The sequence below is a fragment of the Hesperophylax consimilis genome, chromosome 15, assembly GCF_061612785.1.
Source record: "Hesperophylax consimilis isolate HC1 chromosome 15, BYU_Hcon_1.0, whole genome shotgun sequence".
In the NCBI taxonomy this organism is placed as follows: domain Eukaryota; kingdom Metazoa; phylum Arthropoda; class Insecta; order Trichoptera; family Limnephilidae; genus Hesperophylax; species Hesperophylax consimilis.
In genome coordinates, this window is record NC_142850.1 from 25,066,587 (window position 1) to 25,087,607 (window position 21,021).

The following is a 21,021-nucleotide window of genomic DNA, read 5'->3' on the forward strand; positions in this document are numbered from 1 at the left end:
TTAAAAGGCCAGGATTTTAGTCTGATTATCCAGTTGTTAGTGCCATTTTTTTTTCATTTAGTGCCCAGCAGGTACTGCCACTTGCGGCGAACACAATGTGGCGAGTTTGAATATTATTATTATTTACTACGATTTAAACACTCTTTTTTATCTCATTTTACGAGGCGGCTTACCGGTACCAACAGTCGAACGATCATTAATACGCTGGGAGCTTAAATCCGTACCGGGGAGCCTTATCAGCGAGCACAAAATGCTCTGAGCTCACGGCTCCCGTTAAATTGAGCCGTCGTTCAATTGATTCGACTCTTTGAGCCGCACAAAAATTTTGAGCTACCCATCGCTAGTCACCAACTCAAGCTATCGATCGTGAAGCCTTTCTCACGGATTAGCTATATTATTAGTCACTAGTCACGAGTGAGTGGTGAGTAAAACCTCCTGTTGGTCACCTATCTACCAACCACTTCACATTATTACAATTTGCACAATCGATCAGAGATGATAAGAATTTTTTTGCCATTTATCGCATTATTTGTCCGTTAATTCTCAAATTACGCTATTTACCTAAAGAATATTACTATTTCTGAAAACTACCATCTTTGTTGAATTTCTTCATTTCCTTCTTCATCGCTTACGTCTCATTTTACTACAAATAGTTATGTGGTTCATGTCTTTCTACGGCGTCCCCGACTTTATCTATCATTCACTTCACGTAGTATCATTGTTACTGTTAAAAAACTACATTATGACGACATTAATTTGATACCGTATCTCATTCTAGTGCAGAGATAATGCGATAAGTCTTTCTCGAGTGTCCCCTATTTCTGGCATTCTAAACTCTCTAAATGTAATTCTAAACGCTCCTGGTAGTAGAAGAAGAAGAACTATTTTAAAATATCTTAAGGCGATGCCATACGTAGTAATGCAAAATCATGTGTTTTTGGTTTGAAGATTTGGTCGCCTAGAAATGTTTCAGATGCTTTAATTAAATACTGCGAGTAGAATACATCTTGGCCTTTGAAATAATCGAGTATTTTTTAGATAAGTCTTTTTATAAGCCCAGAAAAAAATAATGTATAAGGCCTATGAAAACTGCTTTAAAGTTCAAAATCTCCTACTTACGAACCCATTTTCGGTTATGATTTTATTGTATAATGTGGCAAATTGAGTTATTTATGAAATGATTGAAAAATATTAAATATTTTTGCCTGAACATCCACAAAATAAAATAAAAGGGACTTTTTGGCCATGTTTTTTTCTTGCATTAATCAAAACAGGCGGATGGTGTTAAGCGGGAATTTAAACCTTATCGCCATCTACGTAAGGGTTGTTATTGATAGCGGCATAATTTAAAATATTACATGACGTAGTGCATCGCCTTAATATATAAAAATCACGTGTCATTGTGTTCGTACACGCTAATGAAGGGTTTGTTCCAGCTTGAAATATAGGATAGTTTTGGACTCGATAGGTGGCGCTGTTTTCGATATTGAAAAAATAAATTTACAACGATTTTTATCTTTGATTTTTAGCTTTATCATCCAAAAATATAAACAACCACTATTTTTAACTTCTATACTATTAATCCCACAGTGAGATAAAAGTAAAAACTCTCGCGATAAAAAATTGTGTTGTTTGCAAACACTGAAAAACGTGAAACATTTACAAAAAGAAATCATGATGTTCATGTCACTTCAATCAGTCATTCATATGTTTGCAAAGCACTCTCCGCGCGAGACGAAGAGAGAGAGATGAATGGGTGCACATTATTAGCAGTACGCAGGTAAATGTAGATTAACTACCGTTTTACCTGTAGGATTTTCCTCAAACGTGATCCAAAAAGCAAGACGATTCACGCAATTTAACCATAAAGCGTAATCTGTTTGTATGTAGTCATACTTAAAACGCGAGCGGAGAAGTCTGAGAGGAAAATACAATTTTTTTATTCTTCTTTACAAGCATCCGCTAAACTGCCAAAGCAGTCAGCAGGCAAATTTTACAATAATAACTATAACACTGATCACACATTTAAAAATAAGCCAGAGTATAGAACATAGATAAACGAAGAATAACATTCAAGTGACTACAATACACAGGCATAAAATACATAGACAGATATAACATAGTCAACATACTCATACGCATACACACACTCAAAGGCACACAACATACTTGAACACACTCATAGGCATATTTGTACAATTACATGCATACAGTGAGATTCGGAATAAGTATGTTGAGAAGTACCAACTAGCTATTCGAATCTAGCGACCAAACTCGGCTTCAGGTATTTCGTGCAGTCTCGATTCTTAATGATGGTCTTTCAACAGCGTATCTTGCACCGCCTTGGTACCGCCGCCTCGGGAACCATTTATTGGATAACCAACACCTATGCCATTGGTCGCCCCAAGTATTTCCTTACGTTTAGTGATTTAGCAGGGATGCCCAGGTTCATCGGGTGATGAACCTAACCTACTTAACCGAGTTAAAGTTTTTGTTTCATCACTTTCCATGACTTTATATAACTTTTTAAAGATGTGATGAATTATCATTTTGATGAATTATCCGGTCACCCTGCCGATCCCATATATATTGCGTAAACAATAAACCCTAGAGGAAATATATTATTCCTCCATGAACTCTGTTGAGATGAGAGATTGATTATAATATGAGAGATTGACAATGAACATGAAAAATGTTATTAATCAAAATTCAAAAACTTTTCCATATGTTTTTTTTTATTTATTTTGATTTCACTTCTAATAAATGGCTTCTCTAATATGAACAGCTATATTTAATCAAGTGTTAAAAAATAACAGCAAGTTGTAATACTAAATTTCCTTAGAATATGGTAGAATCATTTCCATTCACGATGTTCCACCTATTTCTGAACAACAGTTTGATATCGATGTGAAAACAATTCACTTGGATTATTTTACAATAGTGTTTTTTTTTCAAAGGTTGCACCGAGAAAACTTACTGATAAGAAATATTGCTAACTTAATAATACAAACTCAGGCGGATGAACACGTGTTCGGATAATATTATGAATTGAAGACTTTATCAGGAAGCGGCTTGCAGTCCCATTTTTAACAGGATTACCAATAATTTTTAATAAATCAGCATTACTCATTTTTCTCCATGTACATCATTTTTTTCTTTAAACCATCTTGATGGTGCTGTTTAAAACCAATTTACCTTCATTTTTTTCTACACTTCTTGATGAAAAAACTTCGTGGTGTTTACGTTTAATAAAAGCACTGTACACATAAAATATTTAAATACGCAGTATGCATTAAGTAGAATCGTTTACCTACAGGCAAAGAACATTGGAGGAATTGTATAACAGAACATTGGAGGAACCCTCCAAGGGTAGAAACGTAGCTGTACGCACTCGGTCAAACAACGTAGAACTGTGTCATATTAAATTTTCCGCTGGGAATGATGGATTGTTCGGGCTTTTCAAGCCAACAAGAACTTTATCTGATTGAACTTGGTATTATTATACCATATCCTTGGAAAATAGCCCATTGAGTTTTTTTTAATGTGAATACAGCACCATTTTCCTAACTGCCAGGTGTCAGTGGATCTAAGATTTTTCCCGATTTCATGTTGTTTGGAAATCTTACAAAATATTTTTTTTTATTTTGTTTTCATACCGACACGAGTGGTTATGAAATATTACCTTACTGTTAACCGATTAAACCAAGGTACGTATGACGTCACGCGTATCCTGTCAGATTCCCATCGTTTTGGCGGGCTTTGAAAATTATTTTAACAATGAAATAGCCATTTGTTAAAAATAAAAATACTGGTATTTAAGTTAGAAGGTGATCATTGGGTTTTCATGTCAATTCCGCCCAAGAGTACCCACCAATTTTTTGATATTATTGAAAAATTACATAAAAAATATTATAACTTAAAATATATATTCATATAGATCATCAAACGCTGATTCTGTTTTAGTACATATATGCGTAGAATTGATAAATCGTAATTTAAAAACGATTAAAAGCGTATGACACTCAAACGCCCTGTGATTGGTCGGCGGGTTCTGACAACACTTGAATGGCTAACTCACGGGTTGGCCGGTCGCGTGCATTAAGAAGTTGGATAATTTTGTGCCAAGTCGCACTGCATGTACTTACACGAGTTTACAAATTATATAAAAAGATTAAAGGTTATCATGCTAACTCGAGTGGGTATGAAAACATTATGATCATTGATCTTACTGTTAACCGACAAAACCGAGGTACGTATGACGTCGTCCGTCGTCCCTGTGACGTCCCAGTTCCCATCGTTTTGGCTAGCTTAGAAAAATGCAAATTTTGAAAATTATTTATATGGAGTTAGTAAAAAAAATACTGGAATTTAAGTTAGAAAGTGAACATAGTAATAAAAAATAAAGTGGTCTCGGATATTGTAAAATGTATTTGAATTGTCCTCCACGCTAGGAATTCACCTGCTGTGAAATACATAAAAACGTTCGAAAGTACTTTTAAAGTGCAAATATCAGGTAGGTTGGTAGACAGATAAATAAATACCTGTTTAAAGAATTACCACGGTATTTTTTTCATTCCGTAATGGAATTACTAAATAAGTGTAATCTGGGTTAATCATGTGCAGTGCGTTTATATCGCCCTTGCATTCCTTGTATATCTCCACACCAGTTTTACCATCGTAATTTTTACATAATCATTGAAAACAATATTAACGGCTCTTAAACGAAAAATGTGAAACAGAAAAAGATTCATTCAAATCTAGAAATTGAACCCAGGAGCTCTTCATTGCCGAGAAGTACTCTGACCACTGAGCTAATTTGACCACATACACTTTCGTCATTTTAACTGTTTCATAAATAGACTGAGAAAGAAAGAAAGAAAAAAAAACATTTAAAAAAAAAAAATTAAGAAATTCTTTTAAAAGAAAGACAAATATTCCCGGGTTACGAATAACCTGACAATATTTGAAAATCTCCTACTACCACCACAGTAAGCTGAAAATGTTGCTTGTTTTGTGATGGAGGACTTAGCCAGCCGAGGAACTGAACACACTACGCCTGGGTGGGACCCAAACGCGATGTCAACTCGGCCACCGACTGGTCGAGTTGACATCGCGCTAACAACATTTTCTTCATTTTCTCAACCCATATTTTTATTGGCTGCTATCTTCATGTATGATTTCCAAATCTAACCGATTCTTCCTTTATATTGTCTTCAACGATTAAAGACGGATTGTTTCACAGAATTTGAACAATTCATCAATTTTCAAAGTTAATTTTTAAGTTCTGTGGAGGTTTTATTCTAATTCTGTAATTATGTCAGTTTTGTGAAGCAGCTGGTCAATAACGATATAATAACATGGAACTTGAATAGAACCTTCACAGAACTTGATAATCAACTTTGAAATTTGATTAATTGTTCAAATTCTGTTAAACAGCGTATTTAATATATAATTTGTGGTTTTACTCACAAGTTATTCCAAAAATAAAAATATTCATCCTAGACTTGTAGAAAAGTCAATGGATGTCGCACATTAAACTAGAAATGGATATATTTATCCAGGACATTCTCTAGAAAGCATTTAGTTCGCATATGTTAATATCTATTGATAGCTTCATAGGATCACGTATATTAAAATTCAAAACAAATTAATACACGCAATAGGAATAAAATTGGAATAAATTATCTACTTTTCATATAGTAACCTACGGAAAAGTAAACAAATTATAAATAAATAAATCCAAAATACGGATAAGCTATCAAGAGGATGGTGAAATATCCCCTGAATCTAATACAATTAATTATGAAAATATATACCCAAGATGAAATAAAGATTATTCGACTGCAAAGTAATGATAGCACTACAACGTTTGATTAAAAACAAAAAGAACAGAATAAAAAATAATATAAGATTTTGTATGTATTAAATTACGAAGAGAGCGTTTCTAATTAATTTTATTTCTGAAATAACATTTTTCTATTAAATTTACTAATTCGGCATTGTAAAGGGACTTGAGTGAATCAAATGCAAATCATCTTGAGTGATGAAGCCCATTTCCACCTCGGTGGCTTCGTCAACAAACAAAATTGTCGCATCTGGGGCTCGGAAAACCCAAAAGTTAATATTGAAAAGCCTCTTTTTTCTCAACGTGTGACTGTTTGGTGCGGCTTATGGTCTGGCGGAGTCATTGGACCTTGCTTTTTCGAAAATGAGGCTGGAGCAACAGTTACGGTGAATGGATTGTGCTATCGAGAGATGATTAATGATTTTTTATGGACGGAATTGGATGGTATTGATCTGGACAACGTTTATTTTTAACAAGACACAAGCAACGAAACCATTGATCTTTTACGATTGAATATCAAAATAACACCTCTTATTGGAAAACCGAATAATAACCGAAATACGTAGAATTTATAAATCGTCATTTAAAAAAAAAATAAAATAAAAATCCCACTAAACCACACCATTTCTTTGTTACGAATGAACCTACAGTTTTAACACAACCAGTCTACGTGAGAAATATATCTATGGTCAACATTATCTACAACATCCACATTAGGGTTGCCAATTCACCAATCCGGATTACCGGCAATTTCTAAGATTTTCAAGAATTAGGTTTTTTGCGGGGAGAACCTTTTTGTGGGCAAAATTTGGGGATTCTCGGCATTTCCACATCATCCAACCATATTGAAAAATAATATTAACAATAATTGTGAGAACGCACTATATTTTGTTTTCGTTTCGCAGCAAATCTTCAAAAAATACTACTTTTAAAGCATAGAATAAATAGCTTAGCTTAAAATGACTAGAAAAAAACACAATGTTAATTTTGATCGAATTTATTTTCATTTTGTAGGTAAAGGAACTTGTGGAGATTTTCTTGGTAATTCATGTTCACTTCTTCCTCTCCTGAAAAAGACCCCCCACACAGCCTCCCCAAAGATGATTTTCCTCAGGGCCTCCTATGTGGAATTAATTTTTAAAAAACATAATTGACTGTCACCCAGCTACGATCAAACTATACGGACCATCATGCGGCAGAGAAAACAAAAGTTGTTTGTTTGATGTGTAGAAAAAATGGCGGGGCGACACGTTGGTGCCCGCGGTTTCATACTTTTTCATAACCCATCTCCTTTGTTTCTATTATCCATGGATTCAACATATCAAACTAATAAACTAGACAGGTAGACAATATTTCCTTGGACGATATTGCTTATTCATGGCCCATAACTCGGCTGAGGCAAAAATAATTATTGTGGGCGATGTTGGAATACTACGTATAAGATATATTATTCATGTCTGTCTCTTTCATCTGATAAAATAAAATTGTCATTATGTCATCGTCTCTTCGTCTGTGACAGGCCAAAATTATATTTCATTATTAAAGGATAATGAAAAGAGGAGTTCGTTAATCGAGTATGTTAGTAAGCCAAAAAAATCTTTTCATTTCCGAGACTTATTTTTATGTGAATACCGCACGAGAGTCCCAACTGCTCCCAATCGTCTGGAGCCTGTGAGAATATGGCATCCCCAATTGGGGTATGTTGTGAGACTGAAGGTAGTGGAGAGGAAAAGGAGATGGGGTAGAGGAAGGTGGGGAAGTACTTGGCTATTCAGATTTGGTCACCAAACACGGCCAATGCCATTTCAAGCAACATTTCAATTCTAAATGGTGGTCTTACACCAGGGCGATACTGAACGTATCTTCCTGATAAGTGGAAGGTGCCGCAAAAATACGTTTTATTATTTTTATATGATTAAATTGTGAAATAATAAAATTAATTATAAACAGTAAATATGAGCCTGAAACACCCTATAAATTAATTATAAACATATTTATCTGTTTTTGGGGTGTTATGCCGTGTTGCGCTAACTCCTTCTTTAGCCAACATTTCGGACAGCATTGCAGTGTCCATCATCAGACAGATGTGTTATTTTTTTTTTAAATAACACATCTGCCCTGGTGATGGACACAGCAATGCTGTCCGAAACGTTTGCTAAAGAAGGAGTTAGGGAAACACGGCATAACACACCAAAAACAAATAACAAAAATACTTTCGCCGTGAAAATCTTAAATCATATTTAATTTTAAACAATAAATACTAGCCAGAAAATCCCTATAAATTAATTATAAACATAATAATTAAAATAAAATAACTTTGTTTGAATACCACTTTATTTTATATATTTATAACCAACCGGTTTCAGTTCAACCCGAACCTTCATCAGGGTTATTAAAAACATATTAAATTAATTACAGAGGTGTATGGGTAGGTACTTATAGTTAAGCTGGAAGAGGGAGAGAGAACATCAACTTTGGTGGGGGTGGGAGACTTAGGTAGGAGAGAGGGGGTAAACATAGGTGCAGGGAATGGAAATATATTTAAAATGGGGCTGTTTGTTAAATCTAATTGTTTATTTAATAAATTGGTTTTATTGACTTTAAGGGATTTTTTTTATCTCGAGTGCTTCTAAATTGTTGAGGCGTAGACCTATCCCGTTTCTATGTAATACTTCTATACCTGAAGGCTTATCAAATGAGTGATCTTTATCTATTAAATGTGTTGCAAATTCCGAAAAACCTATGTTGTTTAAGCATCTCAAGTGCTCAAGTACCCGCGTTTGAACATTTCTTGCAGTTTTACCAATGTAAAATGCTTCGCAATCATTACATTTAAGTTTATAGATGCTAGAATGGCTTAAATTATTTTCTTTATCTTTTGAGTTAATTAAAAGTTTACCTAGGTTAAAAGTGGGTATAAAAAGCGGCTTTAATTACTGTTGGAAATTTTAAAACACATGAGGACGAGAAATTATTAATGTATAAAATTCTACGCCAACCGTGGTTTTTAGTTAATGCGATGTTGGGAAGATCGCCCTGGTGTAAGACCACCATTCGGAATTGAAACGTTGCTCCAAATGGCTTTAGCCGTGTTTAGTGACTAGATCTGAATAGCCAGGTACTTCCCCACCTTCCTCTTTCCCTTCCCCACTTACCTTCAGCCTCACAACATCCCCCAATTGGGGATGCCATAGTCTCACTGGCTCCAGACGGGAGCAGTTGGGACTCTTGTGAGGTATTCACTATAAAAAAAAAAAAATAAAAAAAAAAACCATCGTAAAAGATCTTATTGGAAACTCCTGTACAATTCCCATATGCACATTATGTATATATTCCCATGTTGGATGTATCTCATAAGGTTTAGCCAGCATTATCAATGTAATGATTACAAAACATCGCATTTTCTCTACTTTCTATCAGTATAATATGCATGTATTATATGTATAAACCTTCCGGAAGAAATTATCTAAATGATAGTGAAAATCCTATCAAAATCCGTTGCGCAGTTTAAAAGAACTAAGCACACAAACAGACAGTTGCAGATAGCGACTTTGTTTTTTACTATTTAGAGATACGGAAGTTGACCACGGAATAATTAAACCATACACTTCTATGAAACCAAAGATTCCAAGCGGAGATTGATAAAAAATTACGAAACTTTGTGATATTTTTATGAATTATTTTTATAAGAAACGATGAAAAAGTGAGGTGGCTATAATATCTATAATACATTTGTCTAATAAAATATGTATTTTTCATAAGCTTTAATTACTGAAATGACTTATTGCAATAGGCTATTAAACTACCGTTTTGCATTACGCAATAATTTAATTTATTTAAATAGAGTGGTACGCAGCAATTCAAAAAGGAAAACCAACCAAGAAATCTGTAAAAATATCATAAATATTTTGGTCTTCAACATTTGAATGATGTTATTATTTACATCAAATAATAATGTCCCAACGATTTTGATCGGTAGACCGCCTAGCTTGAAGGTAATAATACTTTAGATCATGCAGGGCAGTTTCTGAATATAGTGTTAAGTTTTCCATAGTCTAATCAATCCCTGGTGACTGCCTTCTGTTCTACCGGACAACCTGAGGTAGGTATATAAATTATTCATGGAACCTGCACGTCATTATTTTTACAATAAATAATATTATTCCGTTCAATATATATAAATAATGAGCTGTCTGTCGATAACCGTGGGAACACCACTTTAATAATAATAATATTTTAAAAGGTTTGAAAATCACCTCAAGGGCGCTGTACAAATATATAACATACATATATAAGAAGGCTCTATCTCATTACTAACTATCTAATAAACTTTTCCAATTCACTATTATAGTGCATTGACGCACTTCCAGTGCGCAGAACCTAACGCGCACTGGGAGCATATCTCGAAATGTCCCTACATTTGGATACATTCCGTGCATTTCTATCACGTTTCTAGACATTCAGCGAAACCGCGCATGCGCACTTGTATGAGAATTTCATAGAGCTCGGGCACAAACTTTTAAAACCCCTTGCGACGAATTCATTGGACATTTGTTTTAGTAATTTAAAGTTAATTTTTTTAAATTTGAAATAGATAATAAAAATTGAATAAAATTTCGGGCTAATTTCGATGACATTCTTGGAAGATTATTGCATTATTATTATTATAGTCTGGCTGTGCGAATGGAGCAACAATAGCGCGAGTTGCTTTTACGTCCAACAGATGGCTTCGTTTTAAAAAAAGCATGTTTTTTACCTGTCACATGTGACATATATATAATATAATATATATGAAATCACACGCGTATTCGAATGCAATGCTGTGTCAAACTTTCAAAGAAATCGGATAAATCTTTCGGACATTTTTATTTATACATAGATTTAGATAGATATAGATCGGAACCTCTTACCTAAAGAGGTTTTTATGTATATATAGATATAGATCAGAACCTATTACCTAAAGAGGTTTTTATTTATATATATAGATATAGATCGGAACCTATTACCTAAAGCAGCGGTCGGGGAACCGGAGTAAATTACCCCAAATGGGGTAAAAATGTGTTTTTTGGGGTAATAAGGAATTTTTTCTAGTTCGCTATTTTGGAAGACTGTGAAAATATTACTTTTGATGACATCAGGGATACAGTTATAAAACATCTTACCAAACTCAGAGAGCGGTTTTCTGACTGCTTTCCAGATCTTGATATACATATTTTCAATTGGGTTGTAGATCCTTTTAAATTTGAAATTACTAAAATACCAGAAGCACCTCCGGGTTTGGCAGAAACAATACTTGAACTTCTATCTAATACTGAAGCACGTAGTCAATTTGAGAGCAAAGCCAATCTGTCGTCTTTTTGGATGTCAAAAGCTACGAAGGCTTTCAAAATTGCACATGAGGAGGGGGTAAAAAAATGCTGCCATTTGCAACAACCTATCTTTGTGAACAAGGCTTTTCCATTCTAATGAACATAAAAACGAAGAACAGGAATCGATTAAACGCCGAAGACTGAATTCAAATTGCTCTTACATCAAAAAAGTCCCAATTTTGAAGTAATTGTATCAAACATGAAGCAACATCATTTCTCCAAAAACTAAAAGGGAAACCTGAAAATCAGAATTTTCGTTTGATCCAATTTCAGAATTTTATTTTGTTTGTCTATTAAATACTTACTTTTTTCATGTAACCTTTTTTTTATTTTCCGTGTAAATTAATTCAATAAGTAATGTTTATTTAAATAGACATTGATTGTCTTCTTTTCAAAATGGGGGAAGGGGTAATATCGACTTACGCAAAAATATTTTGGGGTAATGGTTAAAAAAGTTCCCCGACCGCTGACCTAAAGAGAACTTAACGTATTTTTTGGTTAGACATCTGATTAGGTACATGACTTGTCCCTGAACATTTTTGTTTGAGAATTATATATTATATGCTACGGATAGTGAGATATCAGTTCATACACGTAAAAATGTAAGTTCACGAATGGTTCCTATCCCCTAGTACGGTAACCGGACAACTCAATGAACTCAACAAACCTTTGAATAGTGACATGTTTAGATTACGTAGGTTAGGTTAGACTTATTATATAACTTTTTAAAAGTGTGTTGGATTGTCACTATGTTAAATTATCATGGATCCAAATGAAATAATATTTTTGTTTTTGTAAGCCCATACATATTTCTCCTAGATTGTTTTGAATATATCCCTCAATGATTTAAATTTATATGACAGCTTCAGGCCGTTCGCTGCTATAAATGTCCTATATATTTTGATAAACTCCTAATGACCACGTAGCATAGACTAAATAAGACTAGACACGGCATAACCATTGAAATATAACCCCAACACAATTTTGGTTTGGTTCACGGGCACATTTATGAAAAGGCGCACGGATTGTGTCGCAATGCGAAATGGGCACTGTGCATTGCGTTTTACCTTTTGTTGGTCTAGAGTTAAGCTATTTTGCTTGTCAGCTATTTTTGCTGGTAAAATTCCTGACGTCACATGAATAACACACCCACAAGGAATCCACCAATAGGGTGATTCATGTTAATTATTATCACGTGCGGATATACAAATATCACGCAACCAATGCGTGATAATTATTGATGTATTAGTCGTCTAGCGTTGACACGCGTGACAGCTCAAGTGTGTGTGAATTATTTGGTCCGTGCATTTTGCCAATCAGGGTTGTATTAAGTCGTTATTGCCTTTCGGGTAATATCTGCTTCGCCTTTTCGATTTTTTGTAGAAGAATTGATAGAAATAAATTTGCGTCATTTAATGAATTCATTTTTTTAATGGGTATTTTCGCTTAGCTTTCCCCACAAAACCGGAAAAAATGGAGAAATGGTTAGAAACAATCCGAATTCAATTATGTGACAATAACTGGGTACCATCAGCAGGAAACCGCGTTTGCTCTAATAATTTTCAAACATATTTATCTCACTGCAAGCGGCCTCCGACGTGTAGACTGCAAAACTTTGCCTCTTTTTCCGGTAATTATAAAAAACTTTATAAAGTTTATTATGGATTGATCAGGTTTTAATTGATAATGTCGGTGTTTTCAGGCTGATATCGGACAGTCGCTGTCCACTATGGGCACAGGTCCTGCGAAAAGAGATACCGTCATTGTTTTTTCTCGAACATGACTGGTTCTCGATCCAGCTGAAACTTTTTTTGTAATCGAAAAGCCGGTTGTTCCTCTGTCAGAATTGCAACAACCGATGTCCGTGAATGCCGTAAATAATACGTAAAATCCTATTTAACGGGCGTAAATAAATAAATAAGTATATATTGTAATCATGTAATCTCCACCCCCCTTAACCCTTACCCATACGATCTCTGAAGCTCTGTCATAATCATTGTTGCTTATTCAATTAGGTTGCTTCGTTCCTTTCCCATAATTCGTGGTTCAGCTCGCTTGTGAACCCGCAATATTTTATGATTTATCTCTCTCTTTAGGTTAATCTTACATTATGTTTAATGTAAAGTCGTTAGGTTAGTTTTAGTACTTAGGTTAGTTTTCAATAATGCTATCTTGAAGAAGGTTGAGAAACTAGCTGACCAAAACTAGTTGACACAATGTCTTAATTCTAACAAAGTGGTTGAAGACAAAATAACTTTTAATTGAATGATAGTAGTATAATTATTAAATGATACGTAGTGTTGTTCTAGTCTCTATAATTTTATGTTACTGTTAAATTTTTAACTAATATTATTTTATATTCATCAGTTTTAATTATTTTGTATCACTTTCGACAGCTTACAAGATATATTCTGTTTTAAAATGCATGCAAAAGCCAGACTGGGCATAAAACCAAATTAAATTAAATGATTTCAAGTCACAAAGTGATTGCTTTCTTCAAAAATTATATATCATTCTTTATAAATACTGTGGTAAATTAAAAAAAACCTATTCACAATAGTAAAAATATATACGTTTTTATTTATTTATTTATTTATTTATTTATTGCATCTCACTATCCATAAAACACATTTTTTTCGCATAAAAATCAACCTCACTAGGACTGAGCCTGTATTTTTGGTTCTATAGGACCTGTATAGAATTCAAAAACAAAATATAAATTAAATTAAAATCATTTTGTATTATTTATCAATTCTTTCCTGATTCAGCCCTTATTCAGCACATAAAATTTGCTGTAAGTGTTAGTTTCTTTTTGGCTTTATGTCCATATTACAACACCTCTGACAACAAATTCTCCGTGGTTTTGCTTACGAGTTTGAACGCTTGTACAAGGTGTTTAAACAGAGTTGAGTTGTTAAGTTCATCTCCATATTTTTGACGTACGCTATGTGGGGTCATTTTAAAAATGAATTTAGCTAGACAGGGCTAATCTAGTATAATACATCAATGCCACGTAGCCATTAATTTTTCGTATTTAGAAATGAGTTCCCCACAATTTCTTGTTGGGGGAAAGTACTCTACAGTTTTAATATCAGCAATAAATAATAAACCTTATTCTACCCTTGCTTTCTTATGAGCCACATGCATGATTTTTTCTTTAGATTTAAGGGTGATTTTTTAATTTCCGATTTTTTTAAAGTTTTTAATCGTATGTTTAAAGCTGCAGCAATAGTTTGAAAATGTTGTGTTTTTAATTGCCTTGCAAAATCGAAACATTTTTATAAACGATAGAAAACGTTAATTTAGTTAACTGTAAATTAAATATTATGTATGTAACGGAGTTATTTTTACAGATTTTTTTATTATTAATATTTAGAAACACAATCAAAATATTTAGGTACATGCAAACGTCAAAACAAATTGTACTTTCTTCTGTAAAACGAATAAATAAAATAAGTTACATTACAAACAATCTGCGTGAAAATATCTGAAATAGATTTGTAACACACTTTACGTTAAATTTTGAGAATTGTTTAGCTATAATACAAACAATATTATTATTTTAAATGATTTACTAATGTTTATTAAATCGCGAAGTAAGCTGCGAAAATTATTTAAAACACGCTTTTTATGTTATTTAATAAATTATAAGCATAACAAATTAACAGTATATATTTAAATGCAAAAAAGTATTTGTCGAAAGATTTTTGTAAATATTTCAAATAGGTGTATTTAACAATAAAGTTTGAGAACTGTGTAGCTATTAATACAAACAATATTATTATTTTTAATGATAAACTAATGTTTAGAAAACTAAGTTTTTTATGCATAGCACAAAGAATAGCAAATTATTATTGGAAATAATTATTTGCCTGAAATACCGGTACAAATTTATTTTTACTCCGGAGATATTTTCTATTTGTGTGGGTATTTTCAGGCGAATAATTATTGCTTACTGTCAACTATGAGTACTTTTTTTTCTACCGAAACTCGGTGCATACATACAAATGGAGATGTTATAATTTTGAAGGCAGAACCAAGTCAATTCGAAGATTTTAAGTGGTTTATTGTTGTTTTCATTTGGTTTATTGTTGTTTTCATTTGGTTTATTGTTAATTTTATGCTTATAATTAATTTGAATTATATTATAATTTTTAATATGTAAATAAAATCATCAATCAGCTATGAAACGAGCTTTTGAACAAATTAATGGATTTTGAGAATACGTCAATGTTTATATACATATATATAAATATCGTAGAAATAAGCCGTTTTATAGAGCAGAACAGCCTTTGTCTAGCGAGGCAGGTAAAGAAAACCTTGTAATAATAAAAACAAAATAAAAAATAAATCATGAACTAAAAACACTTCGGTTAGTATTTAGATGTTTTAAATTTCCGTACCTATTCTAAGTAGAATTATTTGAATTTTTGCGAAGCCAGCTTAAATTGCATGCAAGTTGCCCATTTGACTAGTTTACTTCTGTTTATGATTTCAAGATAGAATACTGGCTTTTTAGAACATTTCTACCTTACTAGGAATTCTCTATTCAAGTCAAAAGGTCGAGTGTTATATGTCACGCGTCGTAGTATTATTAGAAAGTGTACTAAACGGCAATCCCTTATGATCATGCTCCTTTAAAACTTTCAGGTGTTCAATTTTAAACTCTTAAAATTAAAAATCCTAAAAACACAGATTTGAGTTAAGGCGATGCCATACGTAGTAATTCAAAATCATGTGTTTTTGGTTTGAAGATTTGGTCGCCTAGAAATGTTTCAGATGCTTTAATTAAATACTGCGAGTAGAATACATCTTGGCTTTTGAAATAAATGAGTATTTTTTTAGATAGGTCTTTTTATAAACCCAGAAAAAAATAATGTATAAGGCCTATGAAAACTGCTTTAAAGTTCACAATCTCCTACTTACGAACCCATTTTCGATTATGATTTTATTTTATAATGTGGCAAATTAAGTTATTTATCAAATTATCGAAAAAAAATTAAATATTTGTGCCTACACATCCACAAAATAAAATAAAAGGGACTTTTCGGCTATGTTTTTTTCTTGCATAAATCAAAACAGGCGGATGGTGTTAAGCGGGAATTTAAACCTTATCGCCATCTACGTAAGGTTTGTTATTGATAGCGGCTCAATTTAAAATATTACACGACGTAGTGCATCGCCTTAAGACGACACGAGACTCTAATTAAGGGGGTTTGCCCATGGCTCACATTAAAATTAATGCCGACGAATTCGTAACCATATTGTTGTACATGGCTTCTGTTATATCTCTGCTTTACTTGCAGATTTAGTGTTGGGAACTCTTGTGAAAAGTAAAAGGTTTTTTTACTATAATTGCGTTTATTTACGTTACAATAAATAGGCCTGGATTTAGCTACACTGTTCATTACCCGAGGGTTGGTATTTCTCCGTTTCTAGAAGCTTGTTGTCTGGCAATAATATCCCACAGGCAATTGCTACACTCTAGCGATATCTGTTGGACTCTGGAGTAAGCTTTATGACTCGTGCCATCTATCGCTTGAAAACCCAACTTATTACCAAACATCACTTATGTCGTTAACATTACGACTTTATTTTAGGGACTTGTGTGGTTTGAAATGTAGGTACATATTACATGTAAAAGTGTACCCTCTATCTGTTTCAGTATTCAGATTACTCATAAATGCTTCCAAACAATTGACAATACCTCTAATACCTTGTAAATATTAAACAAAATTTTAAAGTCCTACTGGTGATACCAGACCATACGCCGCCTGGTGTTAATTTATGGTACAAAATTACATGGTAAAATACTGGGGCATGGTAATAATATTTGATTTCTGGTGACCATTAGAATATTAATTTCCTCATTATCTCAATATGTACTTAGAACTTGGAAATTTGTGGCTAAAGAATTAGACGTTCGAACTATGTACGTATTGTGTAAGTGGTTATAGCCAGAAAAATGTATGTAAGTATTAGACTTGTCAAACATTACTGGCGTATTTATTTTGGGTAAGCCAAGCACAGGGAAGTTACTTAAAACAGGTAAGGATTATAAAATCATTGTGATAAAGTCGTATTTTTATATGCGTCGGGTCTAATTTAAGGCGAAGCTTAATGCTTTATCACCATTTTGATTAATCTTTATAACGAATTGGTGAACATTATGAATACCGAAAAATGTGTTTTAGCTAAATTGAAGATTTTCCTATCGTTTCGCTTGAGTAGAATACAAATAAAAAAATAAATTACTCAATAAAAAATATAAATTTAAACTACTAAAAAAAACATTTTTTCAATAGAAATGTATGAACGCGTAAAGGAAACAACTTTAAAAAAATGCCGTATTATAGCTAAGATTATTTGTGACAGTTTCACTTGATTAACTTTTTTGCTTTCTTATAAAATTATTTACAAATAAAATAAAAACCAGCTTTGTGCTTGAAATCGAACGTTTCTATACTCCGTTTGTCAAGCGATTTTAATGCCTATTACCTACAATATAAGGTATACCAAGAATATACACATTTTTGGCTTGTAGCTTCCTCTTAACAATGTTCAGTAAGTTAACCCTATGGCGGGCTGACATAAAAAGCGGGTGGAAGCATGGGAAGCATTTTGCCGCCGAAATTAAAATAGATTTAGTTATATTTAAATATATATTAAAATGAATGCTTCATTGTTGATCCCCTATAGAGTCAAAAACTACCGTACAGACTTTGTTGAAAATTTTTTGAAAATGTTTATTATTATTAGTATGTAACAATGTTGTTTACAAGTAGTGAATAGTAGATAAAGTCGGGGACGCCCGAGAAAAACTTAACTCTTATTTCTACACTGATGAATGAATGAGATATGGGATCTAATTATAGTCGAGTAAGACATGGCACGATCAAATTTAAACCTTATCGCCATCTACGTAAGGGTTGTTATTGATAGCGGCTCAATTCAAAATATTACACGACGTAGTGCATCGCTTTAATACGATGAAGTCTACCTTACAAAAGTTTCTCTGATGGTTCTTTGTCAGATAATATTATATTACGAATAAAAAAATGCAGCAGACAACAGGTCAGCGGCAAGCTATCCCGCAGGAAAAGTGATGTTTGGGCGGCAAACAAATTACCTGGTCTAAAACTAAAAAATGCCTCTCAAAAGATTCCAGTGAAAAACTGTTCAACTGTCCATACACTAAAATCAATTAATATCTACGTAAATGTAACGAACGTAAATAAGTTAACGTAAATAATAATATTATACTAAACGTAGGTACCTACTTTTCCTTAAGGAATTAACGTTACGTTCGCTATATTAAACATTATTTTACATCATCATTGAATTAGCATTTATTTATTTATTAATAAACGCCCTAATGGGCTTTTCCATGCTATAATAATGTTAAGCGTAATAAACGTGAAATAGAAGTAAATTCTTTGCTCATATATATACAGGGTTTTCCAATAAGAGGTGTTATTTTAATATTCAAAGAAACTTTTCCTGTAAAAGATCAATGGTTTCGTTGCTTGTGTAGCACGTAGCGCCGTCTTGTTGAAATTAAACGTTGTCCAGATCAATACCATCCAATTCCGGCCATAAAAAATCATTAATCATCTCTCGATAGCGCAATCCATTCACCGTAACTGTTGCTCCAGCCTCATTTTCGAAAAAGTAAGGTCCAATGACTCCGCCGGACCATAAACCACACCAAACAGTCACACGTTGAGGATAGAAAGGCTTTTCAAGAATAACTCTTGGGTTTTCCAATTCCCAGAAGCGACAATTTTGCTTGTTGACGAAGCCACCGAGGTGGAAATGGGCCTCATCACTCAAAATGATTTGCATTTGATTCACTCAAGTGAATTTTAATAATTTCAATGCGTTGTTGAAGCGTGTATCGTTCCATTTTTATTAATGGCGTAGTTTATTCTTGTCAAATGTTAAAAAATGACATCTTCAAAAGTAACATCTACCGAAATAGAGGGCTATTCAAAATAACACCTTTTATTTGAAAACCCTGTATATATATATATTGTACGGCCATGTAAGATTTTACAAACATGTACATAAATAATTCAGTGGAAAGTAGTCAGAAGAATTTTTTTTTAATTATATAGAATTCAAGTATATTATGCTAACCTTAATTATAGTAAGAAGACGATGGAAAGACAACTTGAAACTAAATATAAAAGTTTAAAAACTACAGGCCGCCTCAAAACAGTAAACCCTAGTGAGGAGAACTGTGAAAAAAATCTAATTTATACTTATATTAAACTTTTTACCTACACCATGTACAAACTTCGCAATTGTAACTAATAAAATAAAAATAAAAAATCATTGCTGAGATATTTTATTATAGCCTTCTTGTAACTATATTACGTTCAGTTAAACACATCTAAAATTTCTGCGAAAGTGTTGCCAACTGCATGCAATCTAGCTACAAGTAAGTATCATATATGACTCAGTCCTGATATTACTGTTGCAATTCAAAATAATATTCGATCGAGTAGTTCTAGTTGGTTTGATCTATATATGTATGTACTTTGTATATAATTTTATGGTAAATGTATCTGTTAGATTCGATACTTCAATCGTCGAAAGCACAAAGAAACAAAGAAATTGTAAACTTTAAACAAAGAGCGCACTTACCACGTAATGTTGTAATTAGCTCCCATTACTTAACAAGTTTAACTTTGTTATCGCAATTATTGTTAATAATAAGCACACACAACACTAATTAAATACATAAAGTTAATGCGTGTTTTAAACGTCGATATAAAACCGTCACATTTGAACTTGAAACCACTTGTAAACTTTCGTTCAGTGTACGAACCTGAGAAACCTTTTGTTTGTTACTTTAACTGAGCGGTGTTCAAGAAGCAAGTAGCTATTGGGAAAGTATTGTTTCTCCGTGGTAAACTTCCACCGTAATGTGACAGTACGTCGTCACGACCCGAGAGCTTCCGTCGTGCTTTGGGGTATCGGGACGCTAGCCGCTACAAGCCAAGTAGCAACCTGCCGCTAGCTTGGATCGCGCTATACTGAACGCAGTTCCCATTTCTGCCATTCACGACTGTGAGTCTATAGTACTCCTGCTCTATACCCACGCTTTACTCTTCGGGGCTAAAGGCAGTCCCGCCTGAAAAGCGCAACCCCCTGACTACAAAAACTGAAAATGAACGATCAAATAATGACCTATTTCATCGTATTTGCAAACGAGAAGTAAATCGAGCTTCTGCTATATGGATAACGGTACGGTACCGGTCGATATTCGACGAAACGCTCGACGCTCGGCGATGTTTGTCCGTCAGTGATTAATGTATTATTATATGCAGCCACGCCAGCCAAAGTGAAAAGCTTTCACCTTCATTCCAATAATGCAAATGAAAGCTTCTCGAATAACTTGCGGAAAACCTTTATTCCAAACAACCGAACGGACAAATCGAGTTCGTTCTAACGACGACAAAGCGAACCTAAATAATTACCCGGCGGAGAAAATAATAAAGTTTATGAACAGCGCCAGCGGTAAAATAAAGTCTGTATTAACATTTTATTCTCGTTTAATTTCTTATTCTGGGAAACTCTGTTATAATCCAATTATGGATTAACAGGTCGGGTGGTTATTTATTATTTAATAGGATCATTTCCACAGTTCGGAGAAAACTTCTACTCAGTATAAAAGAGGGGAAATCATTATTACTCCAATCGCGTCTGTTGTGTAATGTGTACAACCTTTTCTGAAAACCTTTTGAACCGTCTAAAAATAGCAATAAATTCAACAACCAGCATTAAACGATTTAATCTAGA

At 33.4% G+C, this 21,021-nt stretch overlaps 1 long non-coding RNA gene across 1 annotated transcript in view; it reads right to left on the reverse strand.

Moving 5' to 3' along the window:
• LOC149417543 (uncharacterized) overlaps positions 1-19,940 on the reverse strand; it is a 142,183-nt gene extending 122,243 nt beyond the window's left edge. The window contains exon 1 of the long non-coding RNA XR_016303264.1: positions 19,864-19,940. This is a non-coding gene — a long non-coding RNA (uncharacterized LOC149417543). The remainder of the gene's footprint in view (positions 1-19,863) is intronic.
• Between the last annotated feature and the right edge of the window lie 1,081 nt (positions 19,941-21,021).